Genomic DNA, 19,290 nt, shown 5'->3' with positions numbered 1-19,290 from the left:
CGTAGTGGCACAACACCTGCACAGCCAGCGGTTTTCCCTGCCCCGGGTGTTGGTTAGCCTTTGTTCGTCCCTGACTGGTGAGATTCCAGTCCGGTTTGGTCTAAAATCATTGAATCTTAGAATTGTATTTTTTTTATAAGATATTTATTAAAAATTTTAGAGGTACAAAAACAAAAAACATCATTTTAAACAAAAAAAGATAAAATACAAAAAAGAAAAAAGAAAAAGAAAAAAAGAAAGAGAAGAGAATTAAAATCCATTAAACAAACAAAAAAATACAAGGAAAAATACAACAAATCTTCTCATTACTTATCTTTCATTAGCTTATTTCCCTGACCTCCTCACGCCTCCCTTTTTTGTATTCTAGGTCAGTTATCCATTTCGGCAAATCCTTTCCCTCTTTTCAAATTTTTGTCCTGTAATTTATCTTGATATTAATATAACTTTACTTTCCCTCCTTTCACCAATTAACAGTCTGTTTTTTCCCAAATCTTTGTAACATTTCTGCTAAAATCACATAAATTCATTCCAACATCATTCTAAAATTCATTAATTTTGCAATGTTTCTGTAAATAGTCTTTAAATTTCTTCCAATCTTCCTCCACCGACTCTTCTCCCTGGTCTCGGATTCTGCCAGTCATTTCCGCCAGTTCCATGTAGTCCATCACCTTCATCTGCCATTCTTCCCGGGTGGGTAGATCTTGTGTCTTCCAATACTTTGTATTGGAATTGGAATCTTAGAATTGTAGAGTTGGAAGGAACCAATGGTCATTTAGTCTAACCCCCTGTACTGTGGGATTTTTTGGGGGGGGGCAACATGGGGCTCTAACCCTGAGATTAAGAGTCTCATGCTCTGCCGACAAACCTGTCTACTGAGGACTTGCACCCCTCACCATGAGTAAGGATATGGCTGCTTAGCTGTAGATACTACTTCTGAAAACACCTCAGTGCTAGGTTTACTTGAAGTTCGTTGCGCAAATACATTCATGTAGGTAACACCTTGCAGGCATTTATGTTTTCAGAGAAACCTACACTGATCATGGGGGTGGGGCAGCCGTATCAAATTCTGGCATTGGTCTGTAATAACTTTGGTGAATATACCTGAGGCTGTTTGCCTCAGTCAAAAACAATACGACTTGGAAATTGCTGCTTCAACCCCTTTGATGCAAACATTCCTGTTCCTGTTGCAATTACTTAATTGTTTAAAGCCTCCGTAAAGATTACATGGGGGTGCGGTGTCTTTGCAGATAATGCCAGGGGCTTGCCTTTCAAGCTCTGCTAGAAGCATAGAGATTGTAAGCGAAAGGACCGGTTACTGTTTTGTATCATTTTTCTTCGTGGCGTTCCATTGCACGTGCCTATCTCTTTGCAAGTGAAAGGTACTTTAAGGATATGCTCACGCTTCCCCCCCCCACAGCAAATGCCCCCAACCCCAAAGAATCCTGGGAATGTGTACAGAGGAGGGCAACCAAGACTATTATGCTGGGCCCGGGGGTAACCCGAGTAACGCGGTCCAGGTCCGGTCCCAAATCCTAAGGTTCCGCGAGGAGTCAGTCCGACAGGGCCAAGGCAGGACATGAGGCAGGAAACCAGGCAAGGTCAGGCACAGGATTGCAGGCAGGTTTTGGCAAACAGCAATGTTGCTCCTGCAACCTGAGGCGGGGTCCAACAGCCTTTTATCTCTGTCGGCTGGTCCTGATCTCCCGGTGACTCACCTCCCTGTTTCACCTGAAGGCGAGCACTCTTCCTGCGAGTACTCAGGTCTCTCCTTCTCTCAGACCTCAGTCTCTGCAGCTCAGGAGATGTTGGTGGGTTACTAGACCCAGAGGCCGCCTCAGCCTCTCCTGACCCAACTGGTAGTGGAGCAGCTGTAAGTGATGGCCCAGCTGAAGGCAACGGGGTAATCTAATCCCCGCATCTGGAGCCAGGGCAGGCTCAGGCCCCTGACTCACCCAGTTGGTGCTTGTTGCAGGGGAACCTATGCAGACGGGGCTCTTCAGAATCAGGCCCCAGACTAGGTTCAGATGCTGCCTGAGGCAAAGGATCCGGTGCGGACTGTGGCTCTGAGTCCAAGCCCGAGTCCCAGGCCATCACAACTATCAAAGGTCTGGAAACCAAGCCTTATGAGGAATGGTTGAAGGAGCTGGGCATGTTTAGCCTCGAAAAGAGGAGACTGAGTGGAGATATGATAGCCGTCTTCAAATATCTCAAAGGCTATTTCATGGAAGATGGAGCAAGCTTGTTTTCTCCTGCTCCAGAGGGTAGGACTTGTACCAATGGCTTCAAGCTACAAGAAAGGAGATTCCGACTAAACGTCGGGAAGAACTTTCTGACGGTAAGAGCTTGTTCAGCAGTGGAACGGTCTCCCTTGGGAGGTGGTGGACTCTCCTTTCTTGGAGGTTTTCAAGCAGAGGTTGGATGGCCATCTGTCATGGATGATCTAGTTGAGACTCCAATTATTGTTATGTACAATTAGATGGGCTAAGTGTGAAGGTATGTATTGCTGCCAGTTACCGAGTAGGGGGCAGGACAAGGCAGTAGGAAAACTCAGGAAGTTTTTAATGTTTGGTGTTTTATTTTGCTTTAATATATGCTGTAAGCTGCCCAGAGTGTCTGGGGAAAGCCAGTCGGATGGGCAGAGCATAAATAATAAAGTGATGATGGTGATGATGATGATGTGGGTGCAGCAGCAGAGCCAATCCAATGCTCCCACCAGCCACTGCCACATGCAACATATATTGACCAAGACCATTGGTCCATATAGACCAGTATTGTTTAAGCTTGAATGGCAGATTTGCATTCTCTCTGAGATGTTTCTCATCACCTTCTATAGAAGGCTTTTTAAACTGAAGATATCTTTTGACATGCTCAGCATGTGCCCGACTGCATGTGCCACAGCCTCTCCCATCATTGCATGCCTTCAGCACTGGACTCTCCCCTTGGCCTAGGCCAGTGTTCCTCAGCCTTGGGCTTCCTGACTTTGTACTATAACTCCCATCATTCTTGACCATTATCTAAACCAGACAGAGATTATGGAAATTCAAGTTAGCCACATCTGGGAACTCAAGGTTGAGCAATATTGGCCTATGGGCACCCCCATATAGTCTTATAAATTTAGCCTCAGCATATTCCAGTACTTAATATTTCTATAGGCTAAGTGAATAGGAGGAGGAGATCATCATGCCCCCCCCCCAACAAGGCCTTCTGCTGTGAATGTTTACAGCCTGTAATGAAAACCACAAGTTTCTCTTTTTACCCAAATCAGCACACATTCCTGCGACCCATAGGCAAATACAGGAGACGAAACAGGGAGTATATGATTAATCATCGCATATTTCTGGAAGTTTAACAAGCTTCCAAAAGTACCATATTAGCCAGCCAAGTTTTCCTTTTCTTTTAAAAATCAACCTTCTTTTCTGCTTCTCCTTCTCCTTTTCACGATATCGGATAACAAGATTACATTGGTTTTCCCTGCATCTCTGCCGGTTTTCAGCCTCGCTGCGAGTTCTGATCTTTTAAGGAAAGAGCCATACAGAAATATTGTCTCTGCATTAATAATCTGCCCATTATTTATGTTGCACACTTCAGGACAGGAGGAAGGCTTATTTTCTTTTAATGTTCAAATAATCCTCTCGGAGAACCCAGCACAGAGGTGATGAGAAGGAGGAGGAATAAAGACTCAGCAGACTCCGGAGCCAAGAGTTTGCTTGCTTACAGACAGATGGCAAATATAGCCAACATTGTGAAACTGCAGCTGTGTGCCTCCAAACCCTCAGATCTATGTGTGTGATCATCGCAGATTTTCTAATCATCTAATGGAGCACAGTCTCCTGGAGATTTTGGGCAACTTCGCTTTGCCAAACTCTTTTTGTTTTCCTTTCGAGGAACCGCATTCGTCTTACCCAGAATACAGTTCAAGGAAAAGAGCTTTCTTTCGAAAGCTACCATATGAAGCTTGTACAAAAAGACCAAGGAGGCTTTACTCTTTTTATTATGATTATGAGAGCCAATTAAAGAATGATCTGTTGATCGGAAATACTGAATGACAAACACACATGCAGCCAGTTCACCAACAGAACTGCAAACTGTAAGATCCTGGAATCGAAGGACTGGTTGGAGCCATTGTGTATATTCCTAATTCACCCATAGGCTGTGTTTTGAGTGATGCAGACAGGAATAGCTCATGGAAGTTATCCTGTCTTTTCCAAGGATCTGGTCTTACATCAGCAATAGAGAACCTCCTATTTCAGAAGTTGCTGGGCTCCAGCTCCTAACAGCCCCAGCCCGGTGTTCGAAACTCACATTGTTCTAGGTGCATTTTGTGACAGCGAATTTCATTGGCGCAAGCAGCTTCTGAGCTCTGGGCGCAGTACTGCGCCTAAGATTTCAGATTAAATCTGCAGTGCGGAAGGAAAGGAGGGCCTTTTTCTGCCTCCCACTTCCAGTTACTCTCTGAAGATTGGAGAAGAGACCCTCTTAAGAATATTAGGGGGGCGGGCAGGGGAAGGACTAGACCATGTGAAAAATGACCACAATATTTTAGCTGCAGTTCATGCATTTTCAGCTTTGTATTCTTGTTATGAAAAAAACATGCCTAGACATTCTGTTGTTGCACCCATAACTTAGGTTTAAGGTACCATTTAGCTCCTAGCTTTCATATCTCAGTTTCTAACACTGCCCCAGCCAGCAAACCAGTGATTGCCATGGAACAACTGGGGGGGACTGGGACCAGACCAGGTTACTAACCCCTGTCTTAACATGGTTCTCTTTTGCCTGCTTTTTAAAGACCTGATGAAAGAGATCGCCTTGTGTTCATATCATCCTGGTCCAGCAGAGAAGCAACACATTGACAATCAGCACATATACTGAACCTAGTGTGGAAGCCCTGTGGCAACATCCATCAGAATGGCATTGTGCATCCGTCAGATACTGGTACAAGGGAACAAAATTAACAATGCTCATCTCTATCTGCTGAAAGAAATATTCATTAAATCTGCATTCTTGTAGTTCTATGTGGTGGATGCCAATTAATGCTGTCCTCCTGAGCACAAAATCAGCTGCAAGGAAACATGAGGACCAGAAACCTAATTCACTTTGAAATAGAAGTTGAGGTTCTCAGGATAGCAAATGCTGTGCAAAATACCTGTTTGGGAGCTTGCCCAGGGAACCACGACCTCGCTGAATGGAGGTGATGGACATAACACAAAAATACAGTGGGATGCTGCAGAACAAATGCACACAAACAAAGGATTTCTTGTGTCTAATGCACTTGCCTGCATAGAAAACTGGGCTTGGGGAAGAAATGTAATGCTTCTTTAACATGCCGTTTTGCTTCCCAAAGTCTGTTGGCATCGCGAATTGCAGGCAAATCCTTCCTTCTTGGATCTGATGTTTATGCAAATAAGAATACCAAAACAATCTGATTCTTTTTGCTTGTCTCCCCCCCCCCCTCCAGATTATGCTCATGTACAAACAAACACAGTATTGCTTACATATTGCTTACACCAAGGAAACACAGAGCAATTCTGATCTCACAAAGGACTGACCAACTTCAGCAAATTAAATGCCCAGGGCCTCTGAAGCTTCATCTGGTCCTAATTTTCCATCGACTGTAAAATGACACGCCGATGTAGGGTTTTCCCCCCTCCCCCTTTCAATTTTATTGTAGCTTGTTTTCATCTAGTTTATATTTCAGGACGCCCTGCTTTTCCAGCCTGATTTGTCTTTAAAAATAAAAATAAATGACATGATTCTCCCTCCCGCCTTTTCCTCCACCCCTCACAGTAGCCGACCGAATGGCACCACCACAGCTCTGGAGCTCATGCGCTGCAGACTGGCAGGGACACCTCTGGTTTACAAGCCAGAAGTGCGTCCACACACCTTTTAAAGGCAGCTTCATATTCTTCCATGCAGCTTAAGAAGACGAGTTACACTAAGAGACTGGATGGCTTAAGCCTATTTGCTGTACCACGAGAAGGAATCAAGTTCTACCAAGTGAGGTGGGGAGTATTCCCTTCTGCTCCACAACTGAAATTACGGTGGTTAGCACTGCCTTTGTTTTGAAGAGGGGCAAATTGGCCTGTGTCAACTTGGCTGCATTCAGACAAGCACCTAGATGCAGCTTGGAGCTATGTGTATACATGCATGGCTTTGTTCCTAGGCCAGCGTTCCTCAACCTTGGGCCTCCAGACTTTGCACTGTAATTCCCATTGTTCCTGACCATTATCTAAACCAACCAGAGATTATGGAAATGCTAGTTGAGCCACATCTGGGCACTCAAGGTTGAGCAATATTGACTTAGGTCCTAGGCAACCCCATATGGCTTGGTCTTATAAATTTAGCCTCAGCATATTCCAGTACTTAATATTTCTATAGGCTAAGTGAATAGGGAGGGGACGTGGGTGGCGCTGTGGGTTAAATCACAGAGCCTAGGACTTGCCGATCAGAAGGTTGGCGGTTTGAATCCCCATGACGGGGTGAGCTCCCATTGCTCGGTCCCTGCTCCTGCCAACCTAGCAGTTCGAAAGCATGTCAAAGTGCAAGTAGATAAATAGGTACCGCTCTGGCTGGAAGGTAAATGGTGTTTCCGTGTGCTGCTCTGGTTTGCCAGAAGCAGCTTAGTCATGCTGGCCACATGACCCGGAAGCTGTCTGCGGACAAACACCAGCTCTCTTGGCCAATAAAGTGAGATGAGTGCCGCAACCCCAGAGTCGGTCACGACTGGACCTAATGGTCAGGGGTCCCTTTACCTTTACCTTTAAGTGAATAGGAGGAGGAGATTGTCCTTCAAGGCCTTCTGCTGTGAATGTTTACAGCCTATAATGAAAACCACAAGTTTCTCTTTTTACCCAAATCAGCACACATGTATTCCTAGGCAGATGAGGAACAAATTAACAACCAGCCCGCCTCCTGGAAGTATTTCCACAGGGGGTCACCCCTGAGGCGAGGAGGACCTATAGCATCTTCTTCTTTGGTGATTACTCGTAGCCAAGATTGTCTTCCATAAACACAGTTTTAACCGTGAGTCCGTAAGTTACTGCGGAAGCCAATTCTGGATCCACACATCCTTCCACAGTGGGGACATAGGTTTCCGGGCAGGAGATGATCACGGTGAAGGTTTGCCAAGCGTGCCTTCCTCTTAGCATGTTTCTCCCTTTCGTCCTAAGTTTGAGCTTCTTCAGAGCCCAGGACACCTTTGGTAAAAGCTGTTCTCCAATTGGAGCACTCGCAAGCCAGTGTTTCCCATATGACACACCTATGACATACCTCAAATAGGATCACCCCCACAGGAGTGCCACCTTGAGGAGTGCTATGGCCCTAGGCAAAAAACCCAGACAAAGCCAATTGGACCTCCCCGGCCCTGAATATGGGGACCAACATAGTGCATAGCAACATCACAAGCATAAGAGAAGCATGTTTTTAAGGCCCTCAGATTATTTTCTGGTTCTCCCTGAAACAGCCTCATAAAGCCTACCCAACAATCTCACATCCAAAGCACAATTCTCCTGTGTATCTGACTTTGCAGAAGAGCATCTGCTCTTTGAAGGACAGTCCAGTTCAAGTTCAGTTTGAAGATAAAAGAAGGGGGAGCAGGAGGAGCCTTGAAGTTGTTCATGAACAAGCATCTGGCTTGCAGACTTAGTAGTCTCAAGGACCACCTGGTCTTCCTTGCTATGGTGAGAAATATCGCATTGCTATTTAAATAAAAGCGCTTGCATCAAATTTTGCATCAATACATACATACGTTGCTACTGGGGACCCCATGGTGAAGAGTGGGCATGAAATCTAAGAAATCGTAATAGTAATAAAAATGATAATATTAACAATGTTGTTCGTTAGCATCCGTCTCAGGAGACGAGGGAGGACTGCGTCTTTGGGGGTGAAGCCAAACCATTGGGGAGTTGCAATGGCTGCTGGGGCTGTAGAGGTCAATATGGGATAGACATGTTTTGTTGCAGATTGGGCAGATGAAGTTGTCCCGATATGTTACTGCAGACCCACGACAGTTTTTCTTCTCTCTGCGCTCATCCCAGCGATCATTCCTCCTCTGGTCACTGCTGGGATACATGACCTGACTGCCTTTTTCAAAGCACTGTAGTCACAAGAGGCAGCCCCCTCCCATGGGCACCGTGCCTGCCCCACCAACTTCCTCAACCACTGGGGAAGCAGCCAAAGAGACAGAGAGAGACCAGCATCAAAGCTCTGTAGAACACCTTCCTCTCACCAAGTTGGATGAGAGGAAGGTATTCTGGAAGCCCTGGCAGAGTTGCCCCACCTTCTGGGGTGAGGCTTTGCAAGGGCTTTTCCCTGATCCCTTGCAGAGCCTCTCACACGCAACCATCGCAGGCAGGGGGTCAGCAGGATGTTTTGTCTCAGGCAGAGAACATCTCAAGCTGTCCACTTATGGCCCCTCAAGTCTGGAAGGATTCCTCAGAAAAGAATTCTGCATCTCTTGCCTGTCGTATTTGCCTGCTTGCCATCCACTTCCCTGCCGCTTCCAAGAACATCCTTCCAAAACATGTTCTGTATTCTGACGGGTAAAGAACATCAGTCAGGGGAAATTAAGGGAATCGTGGAGAGCCCAGCAAAGCTTCCAAGTAATTGTCACTGTTTATTAGCAGTAACAGTTGTATTAATAGCAGTAGCAAAGTAGAAGTATTTCCAGCCTTTTCCTTCTTCTTTTTTTTTAAAAAAAATATATATTTTAAGTAATTTCTATATGTTAACAAAATAATAGGAAGCTATAATCTTTCTAGTAAGATTAATGTAAAGAAATGGGAGGCCCTTCAAGCTCATTCTGACGTCCCGCTGTACAGGACAGTAGTTTGTATAGGCTGGTTGTAATCCTGAAGCAGGGCATTTTTGGCAGGCACTTGAACAGTAAACCAGGGGCACGGGTGGCGCTGTGGGTTAAACCACTGTGCCACTTGGGCTTGCTGATCGAATGGTCAGCGGTTCGAATCCCCGCAACAGGGTAAGGTCCTGTTGTTCGGTCCCAGCTCCTGTCAACCTAGCAGTTTGAAAGCACATCAAAGTGCAAGTAGATAATAGGCACTGCTCTGGCAGGAAGGTAAACAATGTTTCCATGTGCTGCTCTGGTTTCGCCAGAAGCGGCTTAGTCATGCTGGCCACATGAACCAGAAAAACTGTCTGCAGAAGTGGACAAATGCCAGCTCTCTCGGCCTTTAAAGTGACCCCAGAGTCATTCGCGACTGGACTTAATTGTCAGGGGTCCCTTTACCTTTACCTTGAACAGCAAACCAGAGATTGAATGCTTCTATGGGTACCAACCAAAGAGTTGCAGGCCATCGAAACAAGAGAGCCATGTAAAAGTCACCATACAGCCAGCCCTGTTATTAGGCAGTATGAAGCCACCATCTTGTCCGGTAGATGCTGGGGTTTCGGGTGCTGTGGTGTTGGGTGGACAGACGGTTTGTGCTAAGCAGCTTTGCACAAACCCAAACTATCCTGCTCATTTTTGGCAAGACAAATGACACTGTCCCATTTCCAGTGTTGAAGCAAGACTCCACTGCAGGTAAAAAGAAAAAGGTAAAGGACCTAGACGGTTAAGTCCAGTCAAAGGTGACTGTGGGGTTGCAGTGCTCATCGTGCTTTCAGGCAGAGGGAGCCGGCGTTTGTCCACAGACAGCTTTTCCGCGTCACATGGCCAGCAGGACTAAACCGCTCCTGGTGCAACGGGACACCGTGACAGAAACTAGAGCACATGGAAATTAGCTTCCCACCACAGCGGTACCTATTTATCTACTTGCACTGGTGTGCTTTCGAATCTGCTAGGTTGGCAGGAGCTGGGACAGAGCAACGGGAGCTCACCCCATTGTGGGGATTCGAACCACCAACCTTCTGATCAGCAAGCCCAAGAGGCTCAGTGGTTTAGACCACAGCACCACCCACATCCCTACTGCAAGACCACTCAAGACCTACATATGTGGGATGCGGGGAAGGGGGCATCTTGTCCTTTGCCTCAAGCCAGTAAATCTTTTGTTGTTCATGCAGCCAAAGGCCAATAATTAATATTCTTAACTCTGTTGTAGACTTGTCCATGGAGACTGATAGCACTTTCAGATTATCACAAATGGCCTTACAGCATCTTTGCCAAATCGCCAGCTGCATGGCTATCTGAATGTCAGCTCATTCGCTTTGGCTGATGTCCTTGGTGGATAAAAAGCTTTCTGGGTTGGGTTCAAGGGAATACAACCACCTCTCCTTACTGGGCTGGAAAAGGAGAGACACATTGCAAAATGTGAGCAGTGCAAACGGAAAGATGCAAAGCGAGGAACTGAAATTCTCAAAGAAGGAGAGCGAAAATTATTAATCAAAAGATAAAACATGTAATTGCTAAGAAAATATATTTGGGGTCTTTCCATACAATCTCAACCAGTCCCAGCCAGAATGGCTACCAGCCAAAGAGAATGGGAATCTAAAAACATTAGCAGGGCATTTTGTTGGAGAAGGCCGTGACACTCTTTGGGGGGCAGTGAGAGGGATTAAAATGTAATAAAGTTTGCTCCACCCCGATGTTGTCCAGTTCCATTTCCCCCAGCCAAAATCAACGGAAGGAGTGGAAAGTGTTTGGCTCTGTGTATTAAGTAAGGATATGGCAAAACAGCGATTATGGGATTATACTTTGTGAGGTTTGCTGGAGATCGGTCCTGTCAGCAGCACTGACCACATGGCCACAAATCTTGCCTTCCTTTCTGTCGAAATCTATGGGATGATATTCTATGTTAGTGTGCCCTAGATAGAGCTTGGTGGTACTGGGCCAAATTTTCTTTTTTTAAAAAAAGTGCATTGACATTTTCATTGAGCAAACCCTGCCTTGGCTTCTGGCAAGTCACATCCACTTAATGTGTCCGCGTTTGTCTGTGTACAGCAGAAAGAGGCATTTTGCTTTTGTTGTATACTTCATCACTAACATGAATCCATCAAACTGGTAAAGACGAAGGGGGGAGGGGGAGAAGCAGATTCCATAACATGCTTATTTGGCAGCCTGCGTTGTTTTCTTTCAAAAGGCATTAACAATACGCTTCTCTCACTCGGAGTACTTCAAGAGAAGATAATTATTCTTGTCTGCCTTGTAATATATATTAAAAAATGTTCAAATGTGGCTTTCCAGGGAATCCTGCCAAATATTTTTAAGGCACCAGCTCCAGCTTTAGTTAATTTTATATTGCCTTCTCAGTCTATTATAAAATATTCTTCCATCCAGTTTGAATTTGGTAAAAAAAGTGGGGGTGAGAGAGGCTGAAATGTACCACTTTATATAAGGAACATTTTAAAGGGGAGGGTGTCCTTTCCTTGAAATTAAGATCTTTAACTCCTAATGTGACAGCAGTTTAAATGCATAGCAATTAAAACGTCTCCAGTAAAGTAAAATGCTTATCACTGAAACTTTATTGCACCCATGGGACGGGGTAGGGGGAGGAACGACCATGTATTTGAAGATGTTTTCCAGAAAAGCCGACCAAAGATGAGTGGACAGCGAACCTAATGTAAAATAATGGCATATGCCTCATCTACAGAGGACACAGAATAGAGTTGCAGTCTGTGTAGCTTCAGGCTGCAGGGGAGGGTCATATTTTTAAATGTTCCCATGTGTGGGTTTTTTAAAAAATAAAATAAAATAAAAAAATAAGCACAAAAGGGAATGGGATAGAACCTTTCTCCCCAATGTGCCGGGTTTTTTGTGGGGGCATGGAGACTTTTATTTTTTTTAAAAAAGCACTGGGGAGTATTCCACCACCCCATGCACCTTGAATTAGCATACTCCATTCTTAAGAACTGAGGGCTCTAATACAGGAATGGGGGACCAGATGCCCTCAGATATTGTTGGACTTCAATGGTCACCAGCTCCAGACAGCATGGCTAATGGTCAAGGATGATGGGAGAGATGATCCAAGAGGTCCCTGCATCCCTTTTCTAATCCCTCATTCTGTATCAGACCATATTCAACCTGGGAAGTAGCTTAAAAAGGGCAATAAATCCTTTGCACAGCTAGGAATAAGGATAAGAATAAGAATAAGAAAGGTAGAGGATCCCTGGATGGTTAAGTCCAGTCAAAGGCAACTATGGGGTTGCGGTGCTCATCTCACTCTCAGGCCGAGGGAGCCAGCAGTTGTCCACAGACAAATTACTGGGTCATGTGGCCAGCAGAACTAAACCACTTCTGGTGCAATGGGACACCATGACGGAAACCAGAGTGCATGGAAACACCATTTATCTTCCCACTACAGCGGTACCCAGTGCTTTTTTTCTGGGGGGAAGCAGGGGGATGCATACCCCTAAACATTTTGTGAATCTAAGTTTGGCCTCATTGAGGGGCAGTATTTCAATATGAGTAGGAAAATGAGAGTACCCCTAAATATTTTTTTTAGAAAAAAGCATGGCCAGCATGACTAAACTACTTCTGGCGCAATGGAACACCGTGACGGAAACCAGAGCGCACGGAAACGCTGTTTACCTTCCCGCCGCAGCGGTACCTATTTATCTACTTGCACTGGCCTGCTTTTGAGCTGCTAGGTTGGCAGGAGCTGAGACAGAGCAACGGGAGCTCAACCTGTTGTGGGGATTCGAACCGCCAACCTTCCAATCTGCAAGCCCAAGAGGCTCAGTGGTTTAGACCACAGTGCCACCCACATAATAATAATAATAATAATAATAATAATAATAATAATAAAGCTAAGCAGTTTGGACAAGATGAATCTCAGGGTCCCTTCCAATTCTATGATTCTACAATTTGTGTCTGGCATGATGCTAAAGCACATTGACAGCTAAGCTTGATCTTTTTGGGCTCACATTGTAAAAATAAATAAAATAAATAAAACTCCCCCTTCTATCTGTACTCAGGATTCAATATTCTGACCCAATTGAGTGACCCACCTGATACAGCTGGCCAAGTAGACTTTGGTGCGTGAAAGCTGACGTCAAAATAATCTTTTCAGTCTCTGTGACATCACAGTCCTCTTTGCCATTTTCCACTGAGGTGGCAGCCCTGCAGTCTGGCTTGGACTCCTTCAGACAGTAGTGCTGGTAAATCTAACATGGCCAAATGCTTCCTGGAGAAAAGAAGAAGACACCATGGAGAATTAAGATGCCACAGAGAAGGCTAGGAGATGAAAATGCATTCTGAGTATCTCTCTTTTGCTTGAAGTGCTACAGCCACCTCAGTGTGGAAAACTAGGCCACTGTGGACCAGGTCACAGCACCTTAACAGGGTATGGCATTATCCAAGTGCAGCAGTCAATCACAGGATCAGGCCCTTAGGATGGGCTTCATCCAATGTTAGTCAAAGTAGAACTATTGGAATGAATGTGCATGACTATCTTGGGTCCATTCATTTCAAGGGGTTTGCTGTGAGTAAAATTGTACCTTGGGTTACAGATGCTTCAGGTTACAGACACTTCAGGTTACAGACTCCACTAACCCAGAAATAGTACCTCAGGTTAAGAACTTTGCTTCAGGATGAGAACAGAAATCGTGCTCCGGAGGCCCCACTAGCTGAAGTGGTACCTCAGGTTAAGAACAGTTTCAGGTTAAGAACGGACCTCCAGAACGAATTAAGTTCTTAACCCGAAGTACCACTGCATTATTTTAATTTGAAATATTCTATTTTAAAAACAAAACAAAAGGGGAAATGATATATAATGAATGGAAAAGGTTGTTTAAAATAACATGGGGGGGGGGGGACCAGAAGCTTATCTTTTGGGAATTATAGGGATAGAATTATAGGTTCATGGGTTGCCTTCTGACTCCGGGTGACTGTCAGAGGGACAAGTACAGGTGAGCATTGCTACTCCTGTCCAAATTACCTTCTCTCTTCCTCTCCAAGTGCTGGGTGCTTCCTCCTATCCTTCCTCTCTTCTTCTGTAGTCTCCTCTTGGCTGTTTTACTGCTGCTTTGCCCATCAGTTGCTGCCTAGTCCATCTCTTCTCTCTACTCTGCCCTCAACCTGCGATGGCTACTGGACTTTGAAGGATCACCATTGAATTTGGGGTGCCAGGCTATACTTGCATCTACGATCTGCACACAATGCCTGTTGTGATCTGTTTTTTTTCTGACCCTCACCTGGCCATTGTGACCTCATGAGCATGCCGTCTCCCTGAAGGAGTGAGAGAGTGGCCATTGTGACCTCATGTTGATAGTGGCCAATGAAGGAGAGAGACTTCTCATTATGTCCTCGTGCTGATGTTGTCCACCTGAAGGAGAGAGATTGACCTTTATGATCTCATTCTGGTGCTGATAATAATATGAATGATGAATAATAACACAGGGCATTAGAGGAACATTATTTGGGAATTATAGGGACAGAACTACCCAAACTGTGTAGAATCTTTTTCATGTATGTGCCTACAGCAGCAAAAATGTTGCTTGCCCAAAAATGGAAAGAAGCAGAAGACCCAGCAAAGGAAGAATGGATACAAAAACTTATGGAATATGCAGAAATGGTGAAATTTACCGGGAGAATAAGAAACCAAGATCACAAACTTTTTATAAAAGAATGGAAATGGTTTTTTGGATATTAACAGGTAAATTGTAAACATATAAGAACATTGGCAGGATCATTGTAATAAGCTGCAATTTTATAAGAGTATATATTTAAAGTAGACAAATCAATGGGCAAATTAAGTTAATTTGGATATGCAGAAGATATTAAAAATAAATTTAAGGAACCGCAGAATGAGGGGGAAGGAAGTCAAGTTTTGAAATGATAAAATGATTGTGAAATTAGTGAAAAGTATAAACCTGAAAATCCCAAATAAAATTTAAAAAAAAGAAAAGAAAAGAGGGGGAAACCAAAGGACCAGGGGATATATGTGGACTGAGATCCAGGGTTTGCTCAGCCAACCACAAGAGGCAGGAAGTAGGAGGAACCCACTCATTGCATTGTTTCCAACAGAGACAGACTGGCCTCACTTCCTCTCAATTGTACAGAATAGCTAAGGAAAAAAGCAAGGCAACAGTGCCTGCTGTGAAACCGGGGTCCTGATAAAAACAATCTACCCCAAAGATTGGCTGTGCTGATGTATTTGTTGACAGTAAGGCAGTAGCCCGAACGCAGTTGCAGCATGTACCCTGGTTATATGTGGCTTTAAAAGTTTGTTCTGTGTAGCAGAACAAATTTAACCAAGGTGGGGCCTGAGCACAAGATTTGGACACCAGCCTGTTAGGGGAAGCCAAAACAAACACTTAAAACAAATGTAACACTTTGCATAGCCCTTTGTGCTAATTATCTGCAGGTTCCCACATTAACCCACAATAACTAAAATACACACATGGCAAAAGGACACTGTGGTATTTTATTCCGGGCTCACTTGTGCAGGTGAAAGTCATTTATATCATTTAGGAGGGAGGGAAAGTGAAGGGGTCTAATGCTCCTAATGTTATCCTCTGAATCCTAAATGTTGCATTGTTTCCTTAGCTTCCCTATGATTATGCTGTAGGGCTTTCGGCATATCGTCGCAGATTCTCCCTCTGTTTCTCAGCACACAATGCCTGCAGATATAACCTAAGCGACAGGAAGACATCTGCATTCGATTGAGCTCTGGATCCTTAGCAGGTTCTAGTAATGTATGTACAGTAACAGGTGGCGTCATGTGAAAATTCTTCTGCACATGTACCTAGTTGAGCATCAGTATGCTGTCAGCTGGGGACACGGGTGGCGCTGTGGGTTAAACCACAAGAGCCTAGGGCTTGCCGATCAGAAGGTTTGAATCCCTGTGACGGGGTGAGCTCCTGTTGTTCAGTCCCTGCTCCTGCCAACCTAGCAGTTCGAAAGCACGTCAAAGTGCAAGTAGATAAATAGGTACCACTCCGGCGGGAAGGTAAATGGCATTTCCGAGTGCTGTTCTGGTTTTGCCAGAAGCGGCTTAGTCATGCTGGCCACATGACCTGGAAGCTGTATACCAGCTCCCTCAGCCAATAAAGCGAGATGAGCGCCGCAACCCCAGAGTCGGCCATGACTGAACCTAATGGTCAGGGGTCCCCTTACCCTTTACTTTTACTATGCTGTCAGCTGCTTCCAGCTGGTTGCCCAGGACAGTATAGAGACATGGAAAAGTTTCTTACCGTTCTTTTTTATTTTAATTTTTACAGAGAGAGGCTATAGAACCCAGCTTTTTGGATAATGGCATTGTCCCGAGTGACTCTCCATCCCCCATCTCTCCCACTTCCTCATTCATCACCTCTACAGGTGCTGCTAGGTGCCCTCTGTCTTTGAGCTCTTTGCTCTCCTACTTTTAAGGCTCGCCAGGCTCTGGGAGATGGAGGGTCTGGAATCCTTTCTAATGACAACATGTCAGCCAGGTGTTGTCCCGGCTCGCCCATGATTTCCCAGATTTCCCCCTCATCTGCCTCTGAGCTGCTACCCCCCTCAAACCCCTGTTGTAAATCTATACTGTCTCCCTCTTCCTCCTCTCTGGAAGGGTCAGGATGCTGTCCAGGTTTTGACTGCTGACGGACAACTTCAGACCCACCTTGACCTGCTGTTCTCTTCCTACATCTGGTTATGTATCTTTCAACTAGACTTGGACTCCTCAAATCGGAGACTCCTTCTGTCCTCAGTTGTTGGCATCTATCTGTCTAGGGGGGAGACAATGGAGGAGTGCACCTCTTGGGAGTGAAGTCAAAACTATTGGAAGGTTGCCTGTCATGGCTGTAGAGACCGATACAGGAGAGACATGTTTTGCTGCAGCTGGGACCGCATGAAGGCATGTGGTTTTGCTGCCACAAATGGCATTTCTTCTCAGTTGTAAAGTAGGTTATGAGGCCAGCCTATTCTCAATGGTACCTTGAGGTGTTTGAAATGGAACCTATGACCTTCTGAAAGCCACCACTTTCTATGCCATAACTGCTAAGTTTTATATATGCTCCTCGTGCTAAGATTTTCTTTCTGCGATTACGCCAAACTAGCATGTTCAGTGTGATTGAGAGGATCTTCATTATACTGTGAATAATCTGAGTTTTGCATTTGTTTTCAACATCAGTGCAATTTTTTTTTGTTTTGTTTATCCTTTGTTGCATATTGCCCTGGGCTCTGTGGAAGGCTGTTTTATAAATACAGTGAAATAATAATAACAATGATAATAATAATGTTAATATTAAGTATAGAGTTCAGGAAATGAGGAGGAGGTTGTGGTTTCTCTCTGTGCCCACTCCAAAAGCTCTGCTTAAATTAAATGAATATTTCATTCGCATGGGGAACCTCTTTTCCTCATTTCAATAACAAATTGTGGGTGGAGCAGGGAGGGGAGAACAAAACAGGGGAAACAAAACTCACATTTTTTCAATGTTTGATTTGTGCACAGAGCAGGGATTCTGATTCTGCCAGAGAAAACTGGAAGATGTAAAATGCATTTCAGGGGTTTATTGGACTAACCAGCCAAGCGCATGTGAGGAGAGACAAATAAAGCAAAACCTAGGTTGGATAACTCCAGGTTAGGGCCGAGCCAAATGTTCTCCATGTTCTATATTTGACAAAAGTACCAATTTCTTTTAAATCTGTTTCCACGTCCCTTGGTCTTTTCGCTCTTCCATCTTAACATTTTGGAAGCATAAGCTAACTGCATATGCAGCCACACTTTCATCAATCCCATCTACCCCCCTACTAATACATTATAGCACCATTTTTTCCTCCTTGTGTGATTGCAGCTAGCAGTTCAAAAGCACATCAAGTGCAAGTAGATAAATAGGTACCGCTCCAGTGGGAAGGTAAACGGCGTTTCTGTGTGCTGGTTTACCAAAAGCGGCTTAGTCATGCTGGCCACATGACCCGGAAGCTGTCTGTGGACAAACGCTGGCCCCCTCAGCCAATAAAGCAAGACGAGCGCCGCAACCCCAGAGTTGTCCACGACTGGACCTAAAGGGGTAACTTTACCTTTTTAGGGGTCAATGTTATGTTTTGTACAGCAAAGATATATTTTTTAAAAAAAATTAAAGATTTTATTGGATTACAGGATTACAGGTCATAGAGTCTTTTCAAAAAACTATGGATCACGATGAAGACTCTCTTTTTACACACCCATGGAAAAGAGGACGAGTCCTGGAAAAAGAGGATATATGCCAAACTGATGTTTTCTATGGATCACTTGCATTCAGTGTGAGACATTAAGTTATTTCCCTAATTTTGAACCGGCAAATCAGCCATGGATTTGTCTTAGGAGGACGGTGCCTTTTCAGGATTAAGAAAGTTCATTGTATGGAGGAGAAGAAGGGGAAGAAAATACATGGCCTGAAAGAAAGGCACATGTTCCTCAAGCAGCAAAATATGGTGCATCTGTGGGCATGTGGGCACAGGTGAGAGAAAAAGGGGATACATTCCCACCACGCTGTCAGATCCTGTTAGGGGAAGGCATTATCAGGAGAAGGAACAGAACAGCTGCAGAGCTTGTGAGGGCTCTCATTCTCCTGGACCCTGAAGGGAAGGAGCCAGAAAGCACATGAGCCAAGGCAAAAAAAAAAAAAGAGAGAGCACTGCCAGGCTATTCAGCCCTGGGGCAATGGAAGGAGCCAAGGGAGCGAAGGTGGGAAATTATATTCTGTTCCTTGTTTATACCACAAGATGCAAGCAAGATCTACTTAGCCTGGAAAACATATTCTTATTTAATCCTGGATATTTTTGTTCTAGAAATGAGGAAGGAACAGTGTGGTGGTGCTGGCGGCGGTTGTTTTACTTCAGTCAAAAATTCTCTCGTGTTTTCCTGTGTTAACGTCTAGAAGCTTCTTCAGACACCTTCATGGCGAACTTTCTTCACGGGGCTGTCAAGAAGGTATCCATTTATTCCTGTACCCTCCAACTTTTCTTTGATGAAAATAAGGACGTCCTATTACATTATTACTACTACTACTACTACTACTACTACTACTACTACTACACCCATCTGACTGGGCAGCTTCCAACACATATAAAAAAATAGTAAAACTAAAACTATGGTCTTCTATAGTTTAGAAGACTTCAGATGTCTTCTAAAGTCTATATACAGTGGTACCTCAGGTTACATATGCTTCAGGTTACATACGCTTCAGGTTACACACTCCGCTAACCCAGAAATAGTGCTTCAGGTTAAGAACTTTGCTTCAGTATAAGAACAGAAATCAGGCTCCGGCGGCGCGGCAGCAGCAGGAGGCCCCATTAGCTAAAGTGGTGCTTCAGGTTAAGAACAGTTTCAGGTTAAGAACAGACCTCCAGAATGAATTAAGTTCTTAACCCAAGGTACTACTGTAGTTCCTGGAGGAGAATCTTTGTGCTGTTCAAAGTTTTGAAGCCCCGAGGGAGCT

At 44.6% G+C, this 19,290-nt stretch overlaps 1 long non-coding RNA gene across 1 annotated transcript; it reads right to left on the bottom strand.

Annotated features, from left to right (window-relative positions):
* Positions 1-3,315: 3,315 nt before the first annotated feature.
* Positions 3,316-14,077, bottom strand: LOC310840706. The gene is made up of 4 exons (XR_014562021.1): positions 13,827-14,077; positions 12,898-13,073; positions 5,144-5,221; positions 3,316-3,512 (listed from the first exon to the last, which is right to left on the bottom strand). It is a non-coding gene; the product is annotated as an uncharacterized lncRNA (long non-coding RNA).
* Positions 14,078-19,290: the final 5,213 nt, after the last annotated feature.

This window comes from Podarcis gaigeae, assembly GCF_964106915.1.
Source record: "Podarcis gaigeae genome assembly, chromosome: 3".
Lineage (NCBI taxonomy): Eukaryota > Metazoa > Chordata > Lepidosauria > Squamata > Lacertidae > Podarcis > Podarcis gaigeae.
This window is presented reverse-complemented; position numbering and strand designations above follow the sequence as displayed.